The sequence below is a fragment of the Salmo salar genome, chromosome ssa09, assembly GCF_905237065.1.
Source record: "Salmo salar chromosome ssa09, Ssal_v3.1, whole genome shotgun sequence".
Lineage (NCBI taxonomy): Eukaryota > Metazoa > Chordata > Actinopteri > Salmoniformes > Salmonidae > Salmo > Salmo salar.
Window position 1 is genome coordinate 73,996,777 of NC_059450.1, and position 27,470 is coordinate 74,024,246.

The 27,470-nt window shown below is 40.2% G+C and overlaps 1 protein-coding gene across 2 annotated transcripts in view; it reads right to left on the reverse strand.

The window, feature by feature from the left end:
* dock2 (dedicator of cytokinesis 2) overlaps positions 1-27,470 on the reverse strand; it is a 150,745-nt gene that overhangs the window by 13,236 nt on the left and 110,039 nt on the right. The window lies entirely within an intron of this gene.

Sequence of the window (27,470 nt, forward strand, 5' to 3'; positions counted from 1 at the left end):
ACTGCTCTCTCCATCCTCTCTAACGTTGCTCTCCAGGAAACACTTTCTGTTTATCTTCCCTTAACCCACTCCTCCTTATCTTCCTCTTCCTCTCCCAATCTCTCGCTTTCTATCTTTTACGATCTCCCTCTTTCTCTCTCTGCACTGTGCTATCTGACATATCCTTGGCCTGTGGAAATCTCTCTTTCTTTCTTTCTTTCTCTCTCTCTCTCTCTCTCTCTCTCTCTCTCTCTCTCTCTCTCTCTTTCTCTCCCTCTCTTTCTCCCCCACTACAATTGCTACTCTACACTGTAACTCTACACTACAGTTGCTACTCTACACTGTTAACCTACACTACAGTTGCTACTCTACACTGTAACTCTGTACTACAGTTGTTACTCTAAACTGTAACTCTACACTACAGTTGCTACTCCACACTGTAACTCTACACTACAGTTGCTACTCTACACTGTAACTCTACACTACAGTTGTTACTCTACAATCTAACTCTGCACTACAGTTGCTACTCTACACTGTAACTCTACACTACAGTTGCTACTCTACACTGTAACTATACACTACAGTTGCAACTCTATACTGTAATTCCACACTACAGTTGCTACTCTACACTGTCTCTACACTACAGTTGCTCCTCTACACTGTAACTCTACACTACAGTTGCTCCTCTACACTGTAACTCTACAGTACAGTTGCTACTCTACAATGTAACGCTACACTACAGTTGCTACTCTACAATGTAACTCTACACTACAGTTGCTACTCTACACTGTAACTCTGCACTACAGTTGCTACTCTACAATGTAACTCTGCACTGCAGCTGTTACTCTACAATGTAACTCTACAATACAGTTGCTACTCTACACTGTAACTCTACACTACAGTTGCAACTCTACACTGTAACTCTGCACTACAGTTGCTACTCTACAATGTAACTCTGCACTGCAGCTGTTACTCTACAATGTAACTCTGCACTACAGATGTTACTCTACACTGTAACTCTACACTACAGTTGCTACTCTACACTGTAACTCTACACTACAGTTGCTACTCTAAACTACAGTTGCTACTCTACAATGTAACTCTACACTACAGTTGATACTCTACACTGTAACTCTACACTACAGTTGATACTCTACAATGTAACTCTACACTACAGTTGCTACTCTACACTGTAACTCTGCACTACAGTTGCTACTCTACACTGTAACTCTACACTACAGTTGCTACTCTAAACTACAGTTGCTACTCTACAATGTAACTCTACACTACAGTTGCAACTCTATACTGTAACTCTGCACTACAGTTGCTACTCCACAATGTAACTCTACACTACAGTTGCTACTCTACACTGTAACTCCACACTACAGTTGCTACTCTACACTGTCTCTACACTACAGTTGCTACTCTACAATGTAACGCTACACTACAGTTGCTACTCTACAATGTAACTCTACACTACAGTTGCTACTCTACACTGTAACTCTGCACTGCAGCTGTTACTCTACAATGTAACTCTACAATACAGTTGCTGCTCTACAATGTAACTCTACACAACAGTTGCTACTCAACACTACAGTTGCTACTCTACAATGTAACTCTGCACTACAGTTGTTACTCTACACTGCAACTCTACACTACAGTTGCTACTCTAGACTGTAACTCTACACTACAGTTGCTACTCTACACTGTAACTCTACACTACAGTTGTTACTCTACACTCTAACTCTGCACTACAGTTGCTACTCTACACTACAGTTGCTACTCTACAGTGTAACTCTACACTACAGTTGATACTCTACACTGTAACTCTACACTACAGTTGCTAATCTACACTGTAACTCTACACTACAGTTGCAACTCTACACTGTAACTCTGCACTACAGTTGCTACACTACAATGTAACTCTACACTACAGTTGCTCCTCTACACTGTAACTCCACACTACAGTTGCTACTCTACACTGTAACTCTACACTACAGTTGCTACTCTACACTGTAACTCTGCACTACAGTTGTTACTCTACACTGTAACTCTGCACTACAGTTGTTACTCTACAATGTAACTCTACACTACAGTTGCTACTCTACACTGTAACTCCACACTACAGTTGCTACTCTACACTGTCTCTACACTACAGTTGCTACTCTACACTGTAACTCTACACTACAGTTGCTACTCTACACTGTAACTCTACACTACAGTTGTTACTCTACACTCTAACTCTGCACTACAGTTGCTACTCTACACTGTAACTCTACAATACAGTTGCTACTCTACACTACAGTTGCTACTCTACAATGTAACTCTACACTACAGTTGATACTCTACACTGTAACTCTACACTACAGTTGCTACTCTACACTGTAACTCTACACTACAGTTGCTACTCTATACTGTAACTCCACACTACAGTTGCTACTCTACACTGTCTCTACACTACAGTTGCTCCTCTACACTGTAACTCTACACTACAGTTGCTCCTCTACACTGTAACTCTACAGTACAGTTGCTACTCTACAATGTAACGCTACACTACAGTTGCTACTCTACAATGTAACTCTACACTACAGTTGCTACTCTACACTGTAACTCTGCACTACAGTTCCTACTCTACAATGTAACTCTGCACTGCAGCTGTTACTCTACAATGTAACTCTACAATACAGTTGCTACTGTACAATGTAACTCTACACAACAGTTGCTACTCAACACTACAGTTGCTACTCTACAATGTAACTCTGCACTACAGATGTTACTCTACACTTATAACAGTTGCTACTCTACACTGTAACTCTACACTACAGTTGCTAAATACGTTGCTCTACAATGTAACTCTACACTACAGTTGATACTCTACACTGTAACTCTACACTACAGTTGATACTCTACACTGTAACTCTTCAATACAGTTGCTACTCTACACTGTAACTCTACACTACAGTTGTTACTCTACACTCTAACTCTGCACTACAGTTGCTACTCTACACTGTAACTCTACACTACAGTTGCTACTCTAAACTACAGTTGCTACTCTACAATGTAACTCTACACTACAGTTGCTACTCTACACTGTAACTCTACACTACAGTTGCAACTCTATACTGTAACTCTGCACTACAGTTGCTACTCTACAATGTAACTCTACACTACAGTTGCTACTCTACACTGTAACTCCACACTACAGTTGCTACTCTACACTGTCTCTACACTACAGTTGCTCCTCTACACTGTAACTCTACAGTACAGTTGCTACTCTACAATGTAACGCTACACTACAGTTGCTACTCTACAATGTAACTCTACACTACAGTTGCTACTCTACACTGTAACTCTGCACTGCAGCTGTTACTCTACAATGTAACTCTACAATACAGTTGCTACTCTACAATGTAACTCTACACAACAGTTGCTACTCAACACTACAGTTGCTACTCTACAATGTAACTCTGCACTACAGTTGTTACTCTACACTGTAACTCTACACTACAGTTGCTACTCTAGACTGTAACTCTACACTACAGTTGCTACTCTACACTGTAACTCTACACTACAGTTGTTACTCTACACTCTAACTCTGCACTACAGTTGCTACTCTACACTGTAACTCTACACTACAGTTGCTACTCTACACTACAGTTGCTACTCTACACTGTCTCTACACTACAGTTGCTCCTCTACACTGTAACTCTACACTACAGTTGCTCCTCTACACTGTAACTCTACAGTACAGTTGCTACTCTACAATGTAACGCTACACTACAGTTGCTACTCTACAATGTAACTCTACACTACAGTTGCTACTCTACACTGTAACTCTGCACTACAGTTGCTACTCTACAATGTAACTCTGCACTGCAGCTGTTACTCTACAATGTAACTCTACAATACAGTTGCTACTCTACACTGTAACTCTACACTACAGTTGCTACTCTACACTGTAACTCTGCACTACAGTTGCTACTCTACAATGTAACTCTGCACAGCAGCTGTTACTCTACAATGTAACTCTGCACTACAGATGTTACTCTACACTGTAACTCTACACTACAGTTGCTACTCTACACTGTAACTCTACACTACAGTTGATACTCTACACTGTAACTCTACACTACAGTTGCTACTCTACACTGTAACTCTGCACTACAGTTGCTACTCTACACTGTAACTCTACACTACAGTTGCTACTCTAAACTACAGTTGCTACTCTACAATGTAACTCTACACTACAGTTGCTACTCTACACTGTAACTCCACACTACAGTTGCTACTCTACACTGTCTATACACTACAGTTGCTCCTCTACACTGTAACTCTACAGTACAGTTGCTACTCTACAATGTAACGCTACACTACAGTTGCTACTCTACAATGTAACTCTACACTACAGTTGCTACTCTACAATGTAACTCTGCACTACAGTTGCTACTCTACAATGTAACTCTGCACTGCAGCTGTTACTCGACACTGTACTCTACACTACAGTTGCTACTCTACACTGTAACTCTACACTACAGTTGCTACTCTACACTGTAACTCTGCACTACAGTTGTTACTCTACACTGTAACTCTGCACTACAGTTGTTACTCTACAATGTAACTCTACACTACAGTTGCTACTCTACACTGTAACTCCACACTACAGTTGCTACTCTACACTGTCTCTACACTACAGTTGCTACTCTACACTGTAACTCTACACTACAGTTGCTACTCTACACTGTAACTCTACACTACAGTTGTTACTCTACACTCTTACTCTGCACTACAGTTGCTACTCTATACTGTAACTCTACAATACAGTTGCTACTCTACACTACAGTTGCTACTCTACAATGTAACTCTACACTTACAGTTGATACTCTACACTGTAACTCTACACTACAGTTGCTACTCTACACTGTCTCTACACTACAGTTGCTCCTCTACACTGTAACTCAACACTACAGTTGCTCCTCTACACTGTAACTCTACAGTACAGTTGCTACTCTACAATGTAACTCTACACTACAGTTGCTACTCTACAATGTAACTCTACACTACAGTTGCTACTCTACACTGTAACTCTACACTACAGTTGCAACTCTATACTGTAACTCTGCACTACAGTTGCTACTCTACAATGTAACTCTACACTACAGTTGCTACTCTACACTGTAACTCCACACTACAGTTGCTACTCTACACTGTCTCTACACTACAGTTGCTCCTCTACACTGTAACTCTACAGTACAGTTGCTACTCTACAATGTAACGCTACACTACAGTTGCTACTCTACAATGTAACTCTACACTACAGTTGCTACTCTACACTGTAACTCTGCACTGCAGCTGTTACTCTACAATGTAACTCTACAATACAGTTGCTACTCTACAATGTAACTCTACACAACAGTTGCTACTCAACACTACAGTTGCTACTCTACAATGTAACTCTGCACTACAGTTGTTACTCTACACTGTAACTCTACACTACAGTTGCTACTCTAGACTGTAACTCTACACTACAGTTGCTACTCTACACTGTAACTCTACACTACAGTTGTTACTCTACACTCTAACTCTGCACTACAGTTGCTACTCTACACTGTAACTCTACACTACAGTTGCTACTCTACACTACAGTTGCTACTCTACACTGTCTCTACACTACAGTTGCTCCTCTACACTGTAACTCTACACTACAGTTGCTCCTCTACACTGTAACTCTACAGTACAGTTGCTACTCTACAATGTAACGCTACACTACAGTTGCTACTCTACAATGTAACTCTACACTACAGTTGCTACTCTACACTGTAACTCTGAACTACAGTTGCTACTCTACAATGTAACTCTGCACTGCAGCTGTTACTCTACAATGTAACTCTACAATACAGTTGCTACTCTACACTGTAACTCTACACTACAGTTGCTACTCTACACTGTAACTCTGCACTACAGTTGCTACTCTACAATGTAACTCTGCACAGCAGCTGTTACTCTACAATGTAACTCTGCACTACAGATGTTACTCTACACTGTAACTCTACACTACAGTTGCTACTCTACACTGTAACTCTACACTACAGTTGCTACTCTAAACTACAGTTGCTACTCTACAATGTAACTCTACACTACAGTTGATACTCTACACTGTAACTCTACACTACAGTTGATACTCTACACTGTAACTCTACACTACAGTTGCTACTCTACACTGTAACTCTGCACTACAGTTGCTACTCTACACTGTAACTCTACACTACAGTTGCTACTCTAAACTACAGTTGCTACTCTACAATGTAACTCTACACTACAGTTGCTACTCTACACTGTAACTCCACACTACAGTTGCTACTCTACAATGTAACTCTGCTGCGCTGTAACTCTACACTACAGTTGCTACTCTACAATGTAACTCTACACTACAGTTGCTACTCTACACTGTAACTCTACACTACAGTTGCTACTCTACAATGTAACGCTACACTACAGTTGCTACTCTACAATGTAACTCTACACTACAGTTGCTACTCTACAATGTAACTCTACACTACAGTTGCTACTCTACAATGTAACTCTGCACTACAGTTGTTACTCTACACTGTAACTCTACACTACAGTTGCTACTCTACAATGTAACTCTACACTACAGTTGCTACTCTACACTGTAACTCTACACTACAGTTGCTACTCTACACTGTAACTCTACACTACAGTTGCTACTCTACACTGTAACTCTACACTACAGTTGCTACTCTACACTGTAACTCTACACTACAGTTGCTACTCTACACTGTAACTCTACACTACAGTTGTTACTCTACACTGTAACTCTACACTACAGTTGCTACTCTACAATGTAACTCTACACTACAGTTGCTACTCTACACTGTAACTCTACACTACAGTTGCTACTCTACACTGTAACTCTACACTACAGTTGCTACTCTACAATGTAACTCTACACTACAGTTGCTACTCTGCACTGCAGTTGCTACTCTATACTGTAACTCTACACTACAGTTGCTACTCTACACTAAAGTTGCTACTATACAATGTAAATCTACACTACAGTTGCTACTCTACACTGTAACTCCACATTAAAGTTGCTACTCTACACTGTAACTCTACACTACAGTTGCCACTCTACACTGTAACTCTGCACTACAGTTGCTACTCTACAATGTAACTCTGCACTGCAGCTGTTACTCTACAATGTAACTCTACAATACAGTTGCTACTCTACAATGTAACTCTACACAACAGTTGCTACACAACACTACAGTTGCTACTCAACAATGTAACTCTGCACTACAGATGTTACTCTACACTGTAACTCTACACTACAGTTGCTACTCTACACTGTAACTCTTCACTACAGCTGCTACTCTACACTGTAACTCTACACTACAGTTGCTACTCTACACTCTAACTCTGCACTACAGTTGCTACTCTGCACTGTAACTCTACACTACAGTTGCTACTCTACAATGAACTCTACACTACAGTTGCTACTCTACAATGTAACTCTACACTACAGTTGCAACTCTATACTGTAACTCTGCACTACAGTTGCAACTCTACAATGTAACTCTACACTACAGTTGCTACTCTACACTGTAATCTCCACACTACAGTTGCTACTCTACACTGATCTCTACACTACAGTTGCTACTCTACAATGTAACTCTACAGTACAGCTGCTACTCTACAATGTAACGCTACAATAAAGTTGCTACTCTACAATGTAACTCTACACTACAGTTGCTACTACTGCACTGCAGTTGTTACTCTACAATGTAACTCTACACTACAGTTGCTACTCTACAATGTAACTCTACACAACAGTTGCTACTCAACACTACAGTTGCTACTCTACAATGTAACTCTGCACTACAGTTGTTACTCTACACTGTAACTCTACACTACAGTTGCTACTCTAGACTGTAACTCTACACTACAGTTGCTACTCTACACTGTAACTCTACACTACAGTTTCTACAGTTGCTACTCTACACTGTAACTCTACACTACAGTTGCTACTCTACACTACAGTTGCTACTCTACAATGTAACTCTACACTACAGTTGCTACTACCTGTAACTCTACACTACAGTTGCTACTCTACAATGTAACTCTACACTACAGTTGCTACTCTACACTGTAACTCCACACTACAGTTGCTACTCTACACTGTCTATACACTACAGTTGCTCCTCTACACTGTAACTCTACAGTACAGTTGCTACTCTACAATGTAACGCTACACTACAGTTGCTACTCTACAATGTAACTCTACACTACAGTTGCTACTCTACAATGTAACTCTGCACTACAGTTGCTACTCTACAATGTAACTCTGCACTGCAGTTGTTACTCTACAATGTAACTCTACACTACAGTTGCTACTCTACACTGTAACTCTACACTACAGTTGCTACTCTACAATGTAACTCTACACTACAGTTGCTACTCTACACTGTAACTCTACACTACAGTTGCTACTCTACAATGTAACTCTACACTACAGCTATTACTCTACACTGTAACTCTACACTACAGTTGCTACTCTACACCGTAACTCTACACTACAGTTGCTACTCTACAATGTAACTCTACACTAACAGTTGCAACTCTATACTGTAACTCTGCACTACAGTTGCTACTCTACAATGTAACTCTATACTACAGTTGCTACTCTACACTGTAACTCCACACTACAGTTGCTACTCTACAATGTAACTCTACACTACAGTTGCTACTCTACACTGTAACTCTACACTACAGTTGCTACTCTACACTGTAACTCTACACTACAGTTGTTACTCTAAACTCTAACTCTGCACTACAGTTGCTACTCTACACTGTAACTCTACACTACAGTTGCTACTCTACACTACAGTTGCTACTCTACAATGTAACTCTACACTACAGTTGATACTCTACACTGTAACTCTACACTACAGTTGCTACTCTACACTGTAACTCTACACTACAGTTGCAACTCTATACTGTAATTCCACACTACAGTTGCTACTCTACACTGTACTCTACACTACAGTTGCTCCTCTACACTGTAACTCCACACTACAGTTGCTACTCTACACTGTCTCTACACTACAGTTGCTACTCTACACTGTAACTCTACACTACAGTTGCTACTCTACAATGTAACTCTACACTACAGTTGTTACTCTACACTCTAACTCTGCACTACAGTTGCTACTCTACACTGTAACTCTACACTACAGTTGCTACTCTACACTACAGTTGCTACTCTACAATGTAACTCTACACTACAGTTGATACACTACACTGTAACTCTACACTACAGTTGCTACTCTACACTGTAACTCTACACTACAGTTGCAACTCTATACTGTAATTCCACACTACAGTTGCTACTCTACACTGTCTCTACACTACAGTTGCTCCTCTACACTGTAACTCTACACTACAGTTGCTCCTCTACACTGTAACTCTACAGTACAGTTGCTACTCTACAATGTAACGCTACACTACAGTTGCTACTCTACAATGTAACTCTACACTACAGTTGCTACTCTACACTGTAACTCTGCACTACAGTTCCTACTCTACAATGTAACTCTGCACTGCAGCTGTTACTCTACAATGTAACTCTACAATACAGTTGCTACTCTACAATGTAACTCTACACAACAGTTGCTACTCAACACTACAGTTGCTACTCTACAATGTAACTCTGCACTACAGATGTTACTCTACACTGTAACTCTACACTACAGTTGCTACTCTACACTGTAACTCTACACTACAGTTGCTACTCTAAACTACAGTTGCTACTCTACAATGTAACTCTACACTACAGTTGATACTCTACACTGTAACTCTACACTACAGTTGATACTCTACACTGTAACTCTACACTACAGTTGCTACTCTACACTGTAACTCTACACTACAGTTGTTACTCTACACTCTAACTCTGCACTACAGTTGCTACTCTACACTGTAACTCTACACTACAGTTGCTACTCTACAATGTAACTCTACACTACAGTTGCTACTCTACACTGTAACTCTACACTACAGTTGCAACTCTATACTGTAACTCTGCACTACAGTTGCTACTCTACAATGTAACTCTACACTACAGTTGCTACTCTACACTGTAACTCCACACTACAGTTGCTACTCTACACTGTCTCTACACTACAGTTGCTCCTCTACACTGTAACTCTACAGTACAGTTGCTACTCTACAATGTAACGCTACACTACAGTTGCTACTCTACAATGTAACTCTACACTACAGTTGCTACTCTACACTGTAACTCTGCACTGCAGCTGTTACTCTACAATGTAACTCTACAATACAGTTGCTACTCTACAATGTAACTCTACACAACAGTTGCTACTCAACACTACAGTTGCTACTCTACAATGTAACTCTGCACTACAGTTGTTACTCTACACTGTAACTCTACACTACAGTTGCTACTCTAGACTGTAACTCTACACTACAGTTGCTACTCTACACTGTAACTCTACACTACAGTTGTTACTCTACACTCTAACTCTGCACTACAGTTGCTACTCTACACTGTAACTCTACACTACAGTTGCTACTCTACACTACAGTTGCTACTCTACAATGTACTCTACACTACAGTTGCTACTCTACACTGTAACTCTACACTACAGTTGCTCCTCTACACTGTAACTCTACACTACAGTTGCTACTCTACAATGTAACGCTACACTACAGTTGCTACTCTACAATGTAACTCTACACTACAGTTGCTACTCTACACTGTAACTCTGCACTACAGTTGCTACTCTACAATGTAACTCTGCACTGCAGCTGTTACTCTACAATGTAACTCTACAATACAGTTGCTACTCTACACTGTAACTCTACACTACAGTTGCTACTCTACACTGTAACTCTGCACTACAGTTGCTACTCTACAATGTAACTCTGCACAGCAGCTGTTACTCTACAATGTAACTCTGCACTACAGATGTTACTCTACACTGTAACTCTACACTACAGTTGCTACTCTACACTGTAACTCTACACTACAGTTGCTACTCTACACTACAGTTGCTACTCTACAATGTAACTCTACACTACAGTTGATACTCTACACTGTAACTCTACACTACAGTTGATACTCTACACTGTAACTCTACACTACAGTTGCTACTCTACACTGTAACTCTGCACTACAGTTGCTACTCTACACTGTAACTCTACACTACAGTTGCTACTCTAAACTACAGTTGCTACTCTACAATGTAACTCTACACTACAGTTGCTACTCTACACTGTAACTCCACACTACAGTTGCTACTCTACACTGTCTATACACTACAGTTGCTCCACTACACTGTAACTCTACACTACAGTTGCTACTCTACACTGTAACTCTGCACTACAGTTGTTACTCTACAATGTAATTCTACACTACAGTTGCTACTCTACACTGTAACTCCACACTACAGTTGCTACTCTACACTGTCTCTACACTACAGTTGCTACTCTACACTGTAACTCTACACTACAGTTGCTACTCTACACTGTAACTCTACACTACAGTTGTTACTCTACACTCTTACTCTGCACTACAGTTGCTACTCTATACTGTAACTCTACAATACAGTTGCTACTCTACACTACAGTTGCTACTCTACAATGTAACTCTACACTTACAGTTGATACTCTACACTGTAACTCTACACTACAGTTGCTACTCTACACTGTCTCTACACTACAGTTGCTCCTCTACACTGTAACTCAACACTACAGTTGCTCCTCTACACTGTAACTCTACAGTACAGTTGCTACTCTACAATGTAACTCTACACTACAGTTGCTACTCTACAATGTAACGCTACACTACAGTTGCTACTCTACAATGTAACTCTACACTACAGTTGCTACTCTACACTGTAACTCTGCACTACAGTTCCTACTCTACAATGTAACTCTGCACTGCAGCTGTTACTCTACAATGTAACTCTACAATACAGTTGCTACTCTACAATGTAACTCTACACAACAGTTGCTACACAACACTACAGTTGCTACTCAACAATGTAACTCTGCACTACAGATGTTACTCTACACTGTAACTCTACACTACAGTTGCTACTCTACACTGTAACTCTTCACTACAGTTGCTACTCTACACTGTAACTCTACACTACAGTTGTTACTCTACACTCTAACTCTGCACTACAGTTGCTACTCTGCACTGTAACTCTACACCACAGTTGCTACTCTAAACTACAGTTGCTACTCTACAATGTAACTCTACACTACAGTTGCTACTCTACACTGTAACTCTACACTACAGTTGCAACTCTATACTGTAACTCTGCACTACAGTTGCTACTCTACAATGTAACTCTACACTACAGTTGCTACTCTACACTGTAACTCCACACTACAGTTGCTACTCTACATTGTCTCTACACTACAGTTGCTCCTCTACACTGTAACTCTACAGTACAGTTGCTACTCTACAATGTAACGCTACACTAATGTTGCTACTCTACAATGTAACTCTACACTACAGTTGCTACTCTACACTGTAACTCTGCACTGCAGCTGTTACTCTACAATGTAACTCTACAATACAGCTGCTACTCTACAATGTAACTCTACACAACAGTTGCTACTCAACACTACAGTTGCTACTCTACAATGTAACTCTGCACTACAGTTGTTACTCTACACTGTAACTCTACACTACAGTTGCTACTCTAGACTGTAACTCTACACTACAGTTGCTACTCTACACTGTAACTCTACACTACAGTTGTTACTCTACACTCTAACTCTGCACTACAGTTGCTACTCTACACTGTAACTCTACACTACAGTTGCTACTCTACACTACAGTTGCTACTCTACAATGTAACTCTACACTACAGTTGATACTCTACACTGTAACTCTACACTACAGTTGCTACTCTACACTGTAACTCTACACTACAGTTGCAACTCTACACTGTAACTCTGCACTACAGTTGCTACACTACAATGTAACTCTACACTACAGTTGCTACTCAACACTGTAACTCCACACTACAGTTGCTACTCTACACTGTCTATACACTACAGTTGCTCCTCTACACTGTAACTCTACAGTACAGTTGCTACTCTACAATGTAACGCTACACTACAGTTGCTACTCTACAATGTAACTCTACACTACAGTTGCTACTCTACAATGTAACTCTACACTACAGTTGCTATTCTACACTGTAACTCTACACTACAGTTGCTACTCTACAATGTAACTCTACACTACAGCTATTACTCTACACTGTAACTCTACACTACAGTTGCTACTCTACCCCGTAACTCTACACTACAGTTGCTACTCTACAATGTAACTCTACATAACAGTTGCAACTCTATACTGTAACTCTGCACTACAGTTGCTACTCTACAATGTAACTCTATACTACAGTTGCTACTCTACACTGTAACTCCACACTACAGTTGCTACTCTACAATGTAACTCTACACTACAGTTGCTACTCTACACTGTAACTCTACACTACAGTTGCTACTCTACACTGTAACTCTACACTACAGTTGTTACTCTAAACTCTAACTCTGCACTACAGTTGCTACTCTACACTGTAACTCTACACTACAGTTGCTACTCTACACTACAGTTGCTACTCTACAATGTAACTCTACACTACAGTTGATACTCTACACTGTAACTCTACACTACAGTTGCTACTCTACACTGTAACTCTACACTACAGTTGCAACTCTATACTGTAACTCCACACTACAGTTGCTACTCTACACTGTCTCTACACTACAGTTGCTACTCTACACTGTAACTCCACACTACAGTTGCTACTCTACACTGTCTCTACACTACAGTTGCTACTCTACACTGTAACTCTACACTACAGTTGCTACTCTACAATGTAACTCTACACTACAGTTGTTACTCTACACTGTAACTCTGCACTACAGTTGCTACTCTACACTGTAACTCTACACTACAGTTGCTACTCTACACTACAGTTGCTACTCTACAATGTAACTCTACACTACAGTTGATACTCTACACTGTAACTCAACACTACAGTTGCTACTCTACACTGTAACTCTACACTACAGTTGCAACTCTATACTGTAATTCCACACTACAGTTGCTACTCTACACTGTCTCTACACTACAGTTGCTCCTCTACACTGTAACTCTACACTACAGTTGCTCCTCTACACTGTAACTCTACAGTACAGTTGCTACTCTTCAATGTAACGCTACACTACAGTTGCTACTCTACAATGTAACTCTACACTACAGTTGCTACTCTACAATGTAACTCTACACTACAGTTGTTACTCTACACTCTAACTCTGCACTACAGTTGCTACTCTACACTGTAACTCTACACTACAGTTGCTACTCTACACTACAGTTGCTACTCTACAATGTAACTCTACACTACAGTTGATACACTACACTGTAACTCAACACTACAGTTGCTACTCTACACTGTAACTCTACACTACAGTTGCTACTCTATACTGTAATTCCACACTACAGTTGCTACTCTACACTGTAACTCTACACTACAGTTGCTACTCTACACTGTAACTCTACACTACAGTTGCTCCTCTACACTGTAACTCTACAGTACAGTTGCTACTCTTCAATGTAACGCTACACTACAGTTGCTACTCTACAATGTAACTCTACACTACAGTTGCTACTCTACACTGTAACTCTGCACTACAGTTCCTACTCTACAATGTAACTCTGCACTGCAGCTGTTACTCTACAATGTAACTCTACAATACAGTTGCTACTCTACAATGTAACTCTACACTACAGTTGCTACTCAACACTACAGTTGCTACTCTACAATGTAACTCTGCACTACAGTTGTTACTCTACACTGTAACTCTACACTACAGTTGCTACTCTAGACTGTAACTCTACACTACAGTTGCTACTCTACACTGTAACTCTACACTACAGTTGTTACTCTACACTCTAACTCTGCACTACAGTTGCTACTCTACACTGTAACTCTACACTACAGTTGCTACTCTACACTACAGTTGCTACTCTACAATGTAACTCTACACTACAGTTGATACTCTACACTGTAACTCTACACTACAGTTGCTACTCTACCCTGTAACTCTACACTACAGTTGCAACTCTACACTGTAACTCTACACTACAGTTGCTACTCTACAATGTAACTCTACACTACAGTTGCTACTCTACACTGTAACTCCACACTACAGTTGCTACTCTACACTGTCTATACACTACAGTTGCTCCTCTACACTGTAACTCTACAGTACAGTTGCTACTCTACAATGTAACGCTACACTACAGTTGCTACTCTACAATGTAACTCTACACTACAGTTGCTACTCTACAATGTAACTCTACACTACAGTTGCTATTCTACACTGTAACTCTACACTACAGTTGCTACTCTACAATGTAACTCTACACTACAGCTATTACTCTACACTGTAACTCTACACTACAGTTGCTACTCTACCCCGTAACTCTACACTACAGTTGCTACTCTACAATGTAACTCTACATAACAGTTGCAACTCTATACTGTAACTCTGCACTACAGTTGCTACTCTACAATGTAACTCTACACTACAGTTGCTACTCTACACTGTAACTCCACACTACAGTTGCTACTCTACAATGTAACTCTACACTACAGTTGCTACTCTACACTGTAACTCTACACTACAGTTGCTACTCTACACTGTAACTCTACACTACAGTTGTTACTCTAAACTCTAACTCTGCACTACAGTTGCTACTCTACACTGTAACTCTACACTACAGTTGCTACTCTACACTACAGTTGCTACTCTACAATGTAACTCTACACTACAGTTGATACTCTACACTGTAACTCTACACTACAGTTGCTACTCTACACTGTAACTCTACACTACAGTTGCAACTCTATACTGTAATTCCACACTACAGTTGCTACTCTACACTGTCTCTACACTACAGTTGCTCCTCTACACTGTAACTCCACACTACAGTTGCTACTCTACACTGTCTCTACACTACAGTTGCTACTCTACACTGTAACTCTACACTACAGTTGCTACTCTACAATGTAACTCTACACTACAGTTGTTACTCTACACTCTAACTCTGCACTACAGTTGCTACTCTACACTGTAACTCTACACTACAGTTGCTACTCTACACTACAGTTGCTACTCTACAATGTAACTCTACACTACAGTTGATACACTACACTGTAACTCAACACTACAGTTGCTACTCTACACTGTAACTCTACACTACAGTTGCAACTCTATACTGTAATTCCACACTACAGTTGCTACTCTACACTGTCTCTACACTACAGTTGCTCCTCTACACTGTAACTCTACACTACAGTTGCTCCTCTACACTGTAACTCTACAGTACAGTTGCTACTCTTCAATGTAACGCTACACTACAGTTGCTACTCTACAATGTAACTCTACACTACAGTTGCTACTCTACAATGTAACTCTACACTACAGTTGTTACTCTACACTCTAACTCTGCACTACAGTTGCTACTCTACACTGTAACTCTACACTACAGTTGCTACTCTACACTACAGTTGCTACTCTACAATGTAACTCTACACTACAGTTGATACACTACACTGTAACTCAACACTACAGTTGCTACTCTACACTGTAACTCTACACTACAGTTGCAACTCTATACTGTAATTCCACACTACAGTTGCTACTCTACACTGTCTCTACACTACAGTTGCTCCTCTACACTGTAACTCTACACTACAGTTGCTCCTCTACACTGTAACTCTACAGTACAGTTGCTACTCTTCAATGTAACGCTACACTACAGTTGCTACTCTACAATGTAACTCTACACTACAGTTGCTACTCTACACTGTAACTCTGCACTACAGTTCCTACTCTACAATGTAACTCTGCACTGCAGCTGTTACTCTACAATGTAACTCTACAATACAGTTGCTACTCTACAATGTAACTCTACACAACAGTTGCTACTCAACACTACAGTTGCTACTCTACAATGTAACTCTGCACTACAGATGTTACTCTACACTGTAACTCTACACTACAGTTGCTACTCTACACTGTAACTCTACACTACAGTTGCTACTCTAAACTACAGTTGCTACTCTACAATGTAACTCTACACTACAGTTGATACTCTACACTGTAACTCTACACTACAGTTGATACTCTACACTGTAACTCTACACTACAGTTGCTACTCTACACTGTAACTCTACACTACAGTTGTTACTCTACACTCTAACTCTGCACTACAGTTGCTACTCTACACTGTAACTCTACACTACAGTTGCTACTCTACAATGTAACTCTACACTACAGTTGCTACTCTACACTGTAACTCTACACTACAGTTGCAACTCTATACTGTAACTCTGCACTACAGTTGCTACTCTACAATGTAACTCTACACTACAGTTGCTACTCTACACTGTAACTCCACACTACAGTTGCTACTCTACACTGTCTCTACACTACAGTTGCTCCTCTACACTGTAACTCTACAGTACAGTTGCTACTCTACAATGTAACGCTACACTACAGTTGCTACTCTACAATGTAACTCTACACTACAGTTGCTACTCTACACTGTAACTCTGCACTGCAGCTGTTACTCTACAATGTAACTCTACAATACAGTTGCTACTCTACAATGTAACTCTACACAACAGTTGCTACTCAACACTACAGTTGCTACTCTACAATGTAACTCTGCACTACAGTTGTTACTCTACACTGTAACTCTACACTACAGTTGCTACTATAGACTGTAACTCTACACTACAGTTGCTACTCTACACTGTAACTCTACACTACAGTTGTTACTCTACACTCTAACTCTGCACTACAGTTGCTACTCTACACTGTAACTCTACACTACAGTTGCTACTCTACACTACAGTTGCTACTCTACAATGTAACTCTACACTACAGTTGATACTCTACACTGTAACTCTACACTACAGTTGCTACTCTACACTGTAACTCTACACTACAGTTGCAACTCTACACTGTAACTCTGCACTACAGTTGCTACTCTACAATGTAACTCTACACTACAGTTGCTACTCTACACTGTAACTCCACACTACAGTTGCTACTCTACACTGTCTATACACTACAGTCGCTCCTCTACACTGTAACTCTACAGTACAGTTGCTACTCTCGAGTGTAACGCTACACTACAGTTGCTACTCTACAATGTAACTCTACACTACAGTTGCTACTCTACAATGTAACTCTGCACTACAGTTACTACTCTACAATGTAACTCTGCACTGCAGCTGTTACTCGACACTGTACTCTACACTACAGTTGCTACTCTAAACTGTAACTCTACACTACAGTTGCTACTCTACACTGTAACTCTGCACTACAGTTGTTACTCTACACTGTAACTCTGCACTACAGTTGTTACTCTACAATGTAACTCTACACTACAGTTGCTACTCTACACTACAATTGCTACTCTACAATCTAACTCTACACTACAGTTGCTACTCTACAATGTAACTCTACACTACAGTTGATACTCTACAATGTAACGCTACACTACAGTTGCTACTCTACAATGTAACTCTACACTACAGTTGCTACTCTACACTGTAACTCTGCACTACAGTTCCTACTCTACAATGTAACTCTGCACTGCAGCTGTTACTCTACAATGTAACTCTACAATACAGTTGCTACTCTACAATGTAACTCTACACAACAGTTGCTACTCAACACTACAGTTGCTACTCTACAATGTAACTCTGCACTACAGATGTTACTCTACACTGTAACTCTACACTACAGTTGCTACTCTACAATGTAACTCTACACTACAGTTGCTACTCTAAACTACAGTTGCTACTCTACAATGTAACTCTACACTACAGTTGATACTCTACACTGTAACTCTACACTACAGTTGATACTCTACACTGTAACTCTTCACTACAGTTGCTACTCTACACTGTAACTCTACACTACAGTTGTTACTCTACACTCTAACTCTGCACTACAGTTGCTACTCTACACTCTAACTCTACACTACAGTTGCTACTCTAAACTACAGTTGCTACTCTACAATGTAACTCTACACTACAGTTGCTACTCTACACTGTAACTCTACACTACAGTTGCAACTCTATACTGTAACTCTGCACTACAGTTGCTACTCTACAATGTAACTCTACACTACAGTTGCTACTCTACACTGTAACTCCACACTACAGTTGCTACTCTACACTGTCTCTACACTACAGTTGCTCCTCTACACTGTAACTCTACAGTACAGTTGCTACTCTACAATGTAACGCTACAGTACAGTTGTTACTCTACAATGTAACTCTACACTACAGTTGCTACTCTACACTGTAACTCTGCACTGCAGCTGTTACTCTACAATGTAACTCTACAATACAGTTGCTACTCTACAATGTAACTCTACACAACTGTTGCTACTCAACACTACAGTTGCTACTCTACAATGTAACTCTGCACTACAGTTGTTACTCTACACTGTAACTCTACACTACAGTTGCTACTCTAGACTGTAACTCTACACTACAGTTGCTACTCTACACTGTAACTCTACACTACAGTTGTTACTCTACACTCTAACTCTGCACTACAGTTGCTACTCTACACTGTAACTCTACACTACAGTTGCTACTCTACACTACAGTTGCTACTCTACAATGTAACTCTACACTACAGTTGATACTCTACACTGTAACTCTACACTACAGTTGCTACTCTACACTGTAACTCTACACTACAGTTGCAACTCTACACTGTAACTCTGCACTACAGTTGCTACACTACAATGTAACTCTACACTACAGTTGCTACTCTACACTGTAACTCCACACTACAGTTGCTACTCTACACTGTCTATACACTACAGTTGCTCCTCTACACTGTAACTCTACAGTACAGTTGCTACTCTACAATGTAACGCTACACTACAGTTACACTCTACAATGTAACTCTACACTACAGTTGCTGCTCTACAATGTAACTCTACACTACAGTTGCTATTCTACACTGTAACTCTACACTACAGCTGATACTCTACACTGTAACTCTACACTACAGTTGCTACTCTACCCCGTAACTCTACACTACAGTTGCTACTCTACAATGTAACTCTACACTACAGTTGCAACTCTATACTGTAACTCTGCACTACAGTTGCTACTCTACAATGTAACTCTACACTACAGTTGCTACTCTACACTGTAACTCCACACTACAGTTGCTACTCTACACTGTCTCTACACTACAGTTGCTACTCTACACTGTAACTCTACACTACAGTTGCTACTCTACACTGTAACTCTACACTACAGTTGTTACTCTAAACTCTAACTCTGCACTACAGTTGCTACTCTACACTGTAACTCTACACTACAGTTGATACTCTACACTGTAACTCTACACTACAGTTGCTACTCTACACTGTAACTCTACACTACAGTTGCAACTCTATACTGTAATTCCACACTACAGTTGCTACTCTACACTGTCTCTACACTACAGTTGCTCCTCTACACTGTAACTCCACACTACAGTTGCTACTCTACACTGTCTCTACACTACAGTTGCTACTCTACACTGTAACTCTACACTACAGTTGCAACTCTACACTGTAACTCTACACTACAGTTGCAACTCTACACTGCAACTCTACACTACAGTTGCTACTCTACACTGTAACTCTACACTACAGTTGTTAGTCTACACTGTAACTCTACACTACAGTTGTTACTCTACACTGTAACTCCACATTACAGTTTCTACTATACACTGTAACTCTACATTACAGCTGCAACTCTACACTACAGCTACTACTCTACACTGTAACTCCAGACTACAGTTGCTACTCTACACTGTCTCTACACTACAGTTGCTCCTCTACACTGTAACTCTACAGTACAGTTGCTACTCTACAATGTAACGCTACACTACAGTTGCTACTCTACAATGTAACTCTACACTACAGTTTCTACTCTACACTGTAACTCTGCACTACAGTTGCTCCTCTACACTGTAACTCTACAGTACAGTTGCTCCTCTACACTGTAACTCTACAATACAGTTGCTACTCTACAATGTAACTCTACACAACAGTTGCTACTCAACACTACAGTTGCTACTCTACAATGTAACTCTGCACTACAGTTGTTACTCTACTCTGTAACTCTGCACTACAGCTGCTACTCTACACTGTAACTCCACACTCAGGTTGCTACTCTACACTGTCTATACACTACAGTTGCTACTCTACTATGTAACTCTACACTACAGTTGCTACTCTACACTGTAACTCTGCACTCCAGTTGCTACTCTACAATGTGACTCTGCACTGCAGCTGTTACTCTACAATGTAACTCTACAAAACAGTTGCTACTCTACAATGTAACTCTACAATACAGTTGCTACTCAACACAACAGTTGCTACTCTACAATGTAACTCTGCACTACAGTTGTTACTGGACACTGTACTCTACACTACAGTTGCTACTATACACTGTAACTCTACACTACAGTTGCTACTCTACACTGTAACTCTGCACTACAGTTGTTACTCAACACTGTAACTCTGCACTACAGTTGCTACTCTACACTGTAACTCTACACTACAGTTGCTACTCTACACTGTAACTCCACACTACAGTTGCTACTCTAAACTGTAACTCTACACTACAGTTGCTACTCTAAAATATAACTCTACACTACAGTTGCAACTCTACACTGAAACTCTACACTACAGTTGCCACTCTACAATGTAACTCTACACTACAGCTATTACTCTACACTGTAACTCTACACTACAGTTGCTACTCTTCCCCGTAACTCTACACTACAGTTGCTAATCTACACTGTAACTCTACACTACAGTTGTTACTCTACACTCCAACTCTGCACTACAGTTGCTACTCTACACTGTAACTCTACACTACAGTTGCTACTCTACACTACAGTTGCTACTCTACAATGTAACTCTACACTACAGTTGATACTCTACACTGTAACTCTACACTACAGTTGCTACTCTACACTGTAACTCTACACTATAGTTGCAACTCTATACTGTAATTCCACACTACAGTTGCTACTCTACACTGTCTCTACACTACAGTTGCTCCTCTACACTGTAACTCTACACTACAGTTGCTCCTCTACACTGTAACTCTACAGTACAGTTGCTACCCTACAATGTAACGCTACACTACAGTTGCTACTCTACAATGTAACTCTACACTACAGTTGCTACTCTACACTGTAACTCTGCACTACAGTTCCTACTCTACAATGTAACTCTGCACTGCAGCTGTTACTCTACAATGTAACTCTACAATACAGTTGCTACTCTACAATGTAACTCTACACAACAGTTGCTACTCAACACTACAGCTGCTACTCTACAATGTAACTCTGCACTACAGATGTTACTCTACACTGTAACTCTACACTACAGTTGCTACTCTACACTGTAACTCAACACTACAGTTGCTACTCTAAACTACAGTTGCTACTCTACAATGTAACTCTACACTACAGTTGATACTCTACACTGTAACTCTACACTACAGGTAATACTCTACACTGTAACTCTACACTACAGTTGCTACTCTACACTGTAACTCTACACTACAGTTGTTACTCTACACTCTAACTCTGCACAACAGTTGCTACTCTACACTGTAACTCTACACTACAGTTGCTACTCTAAACTACAGTTGCTACTCTACAATGTAACTCTACACTACAGTTGCTACTCTACACTGTAACTCTACACTACAGTTGCTACTCTATACTGTAACTCTGCACTACAGTTGCTACTCTACAATGTAACTCTACACTACAGTTGCTACTCTACACTGTAACTCCACACTACAGTTGCTACTCTACACTGTCTCTACACTACAGTTGCTCCTCTACACTGTAACTCTACAGTACAGTTGCTACTCTACAATGTAACGCTACACTACAGTTGCTACTCTACAATGTAACTCTACACTACAGTTGCTATCTACACTGTAACTCTGCACTCCAGTTGCTACTCTACAATGTGACTCTGCACTGCAGCTGTTACTCTACAATGTAACTCTACAAAACAGTTATTACTCTACAATGTAACTCTACAATACAGTTGCTACTCAACACAACAGTTGCTACTCTACAATGTAACTCTGCACTACAGTTGTTACTGGACACTGTACTCTACACTACAGTTGCTACTATACACTGTAACTCTACACTACAGTTGCTACTCTACACTGTAACTCTGCACTACAGTTGTTACTCAACACTGTAACTCTGCACTACAGTTGCTACTCTACACTGTAACTCGACACTACAGTTGCTACTCTACACTGTAACTCTGCACTACAGTTGTTACTCAACACTGTAACTCTGCACTACAGTTGCTACTCTACACTGTAACTCTACACTACAGTTGCTACTCTACACTGTAACTCCACACTACAGTTGCTACTCTAAACTGTAACTCTACACTACAGTTGCTACTCTAAAATATAACTCTACACTACAGTTGCTACTCTACACTGAAACTCTACACTACAGTTGCCACTCTACAATGTAACTCTACACTACAGCTATTACTCTACACTGTAACTCTACACTACAGTTGCTACTCTACCCCGTAACTCTACACTACAGTTGCTAATCTACACTGTAACTCTACACTACAGTTGTTACTCTACACTCTAACTCTGCACTACAGTTGCTACTCTACACTGTAACTCTACACTACAGTTGCTACTCTACACTACAGTTGCTACTCTACAATGTAACTCTACACTACAGTTGATACTCTACACTGTAACTCTACACTACAGTTGCTACTCTACACTGTAACTCTACACTATAGTTGCAACTCTATACTGTAATTCCACACTACAGTTGCTACTCTACACTGTCTCTACACTACAGTTGCTCCTCTACACTGTAACTCTACACTACAGTTGCTCCTCTACACTGTAACTCTACAGTACAGTTGCTACTCTACAATGTAACGCTACACTACAGTTGCTACTCTACAATGTAACTCTACACTACAGTTGCTACTCTACACTGTAACTCTGCACTACAGTTCCTACTCTACAATGTAACTCTGCACTGCAGCTGTTACTCTACAATGTAACTCTACAATACAGTTGCTACTCTACAATGTAACTCTACACAACAGTTGCTACTCAACACTACAGTTGCTACTCTACAATGTAACTCTGCACTACAGATGTTACTCTACACTGTAACTCTACACTACAGTTGCTACTCTACACTGTAACTCAACACTACAGTTGCTACTCTAAACTACAGTTGCTACTCTACAATGTAACTCTACACTACAGTTGATACTCTACACTGTAACTCTACACTACAGGTAATACTCTACACTGTAACTCTACACTACAGTTGCTACTCTACACTGTAACTCTACACTACAGTTGTTACTCTACACTCTAACTCTGCACTACAGTTGCTACTCTACACTGTAACTCTACACTACAGTTGCTACTCTAAACTACAGTTGCTACTCTACAATGTAACTCTACACTACAGTTGCTACTCTACACTGTAACTCTACACTACAGTTGCAACTCTATACTGTAACTCTGCACTACAGTTGCTACTCTACAATGTAACTCTACACTACAGTTGCTACTCTACACTTTAACTCCACACTACAGTTGCTACTCTACACTGTCTCTACACTACAGTTGCTCCTCTACACTGTAACTCTACAGTACAGTTGCTACTCTACAATGTAACGCTACACTACAGTTGCTACTCTACAATGTAACTCTACACTACAGTTGCTACTCTACACTGTAACTGCACTGCAGCTGTTACTCTACAATGTAACTCTACAATACAGTTGCTACTCTACAATGTAACTCTACACAACAGTTGCTACTCAACACTACAGTTGCTACTCTACAATGTAACTCTGCACTACAGTTGTTACTCTACACTGTAACTCTACACTACAGTTGCTACTCTAGACTGTAACTCTACACTACAGTTGCTACTCTACACTGTAACTCTACACTACAGTTGTTACTCTACACTCTAACTCTGCACTACAGTTGCTACTCTACACTGTAACTCTACACTACAGTTGCTACTCTACAATGTAACTCTACACTACAGTTGATACTCTACACTGTAACTCTACACTACAGTTGCTACTCTACACTGTAACTCTACACTACATTTGCAACTCTACACTGTAACTCTGCACTACAGTTGCTACACTACAATGTAACTCTACACTGTAACTCTGCACTACAGTTGCTACTCTACAATGTAACTCTGTACTGCAGCTGTTATTCTACAATGTAACTCTACAAAACAGTTGCTACTCTACAATGTAACTCTACACTACAGTTGCTACTCAACACAACAGTTGCTACTCTACAATGTAACTCTGCACTACAGTTGTTACTCGACACTGTACTCTACACTACAGTTGCTACTCTACACTGTAACTCTACACTACAGTTGCAACTCTACACTGTAACTCTACACTACAGTTGCAACTCTACACTGCCACTCTACACTACAGTTGTTATTCTACACTCTAACTCTGCACTACAGTTGCTACTCTACACTGTAACTCTACACTACAGTTGCTACTCTACACTACAGTTGCTACTCTACAATGTAACTCTACACTACAGTTGATACTCTACACTGTAACTCTACACTACAGTTGCTACTCTACACTGTAACTCTACACTACAGTTGCTACTCTACACTGTAACTCTGCACTACAGTTGCTACACTACAATGTAACTCTACACTACAGTTGCTACTCTACACTGTAACTCCACACTACAGTTGCTACTCTACACTGTCTATACACTACAGTTGCTCCTCTACACTGTAACTCTACAGTACAGTTGCTACTCTACAATGTAACGCTACACTACAGTTGCTACTCTACAATGTAACTCTACACTACAGTTGCTACTCTACAATGTAACTCTACACTACAGTTGCTACTCTACAATGTAACTCTGCACTGCAGCTGTTACTCGACAATGTACTCTACACTACAGTTGCTACTCTACACTGTAACTCTACACTACAGTTGCTACTCTACACTGTAACTCTGCACTACAGTTGTTACTCTACACTGTAACTCTGCACTACAGTTGTTACTCTACACTGTAACTCTACACTACAGTTGCAACTCTATACTGTAACTCTGCACTACAGTTGCTACTCTACAATGTAACTCTACACTACAGTTGCTACTCTACACTTTAACTCCACACTACAGTTGCTACTCTACACTGTCTCTACACTACAGTTGCTCCTCTACACTGTAACTCTACAGTACAGTTGCTACTCTACAATGTAACGCTACACTACAGTTGCTACTCTACAATGTAACTCTACACTACAGTTGCTACTCTACACTGTAACTCTGCACTGCAGCTGTTACTCTACAATGTAACTCTACAATACAGTTGCTACTCTACAATGTAACTCTACACAACAGTTGCTACTCAACACTACAGTTGCTACTCTACAATGTAACTCTGCACTACAGTTGTTACTCTACACTGTAACTCTACACTACAGTTGCTACTCTACACTGTAACTCTACACTACAGTTGCTACTCTACACTGTAACTCTACACTACAGTTGTTACTCTACACTGTAACTCTACACTACAGTTGCTACTCTACACTGTAACTCTACACTACAGTTGCTACTCTACAATGTAACTCTACACTACAGTTGATACTCTACACTGTAACTCTACACTACAGTTGCTACTCTACACTGTAACTCTACACTACATTTGCAACTCTACACTGTAACTCTGCACTACAGTTGCTACACTACAATGTAACTCTACACTGTAACTCTGCACTACAGTTGCTACTCTACAATGTAACTCTGTACTGCAGCTGTTATTCTACAATGTAACTCTACAAAACAGTTGCTACTCTACAATGTAACTCTACACTACAGTTGCTACTCAACACAACAGTTGCTACTCTACAATGTAACTCTTCACTACAGTTGTTACTCGACACTGTACTCTACACTACAGTTGCTACTCTACACTGTAACTCTACACTACAGTTGCAACTCTACACTGTAACTCTACACTACAGTTGCAACTCTACACTGCCACTCTACACTACAGTTGTTATTCTACACTCTAACTCTGCACTACAGTTGCTACTCTACACTGTAACTCTACACTACAGTTGCTACTCTACACTACAGTTGCTACTCTACAATGTAACTCTACACTACAGTTGATACTCTACACTGTAACTCTACACTACAGTTGCTACTCTACACTGTAACTCTACACTACAGTTGCAACTCTACACTGTAACTCTGC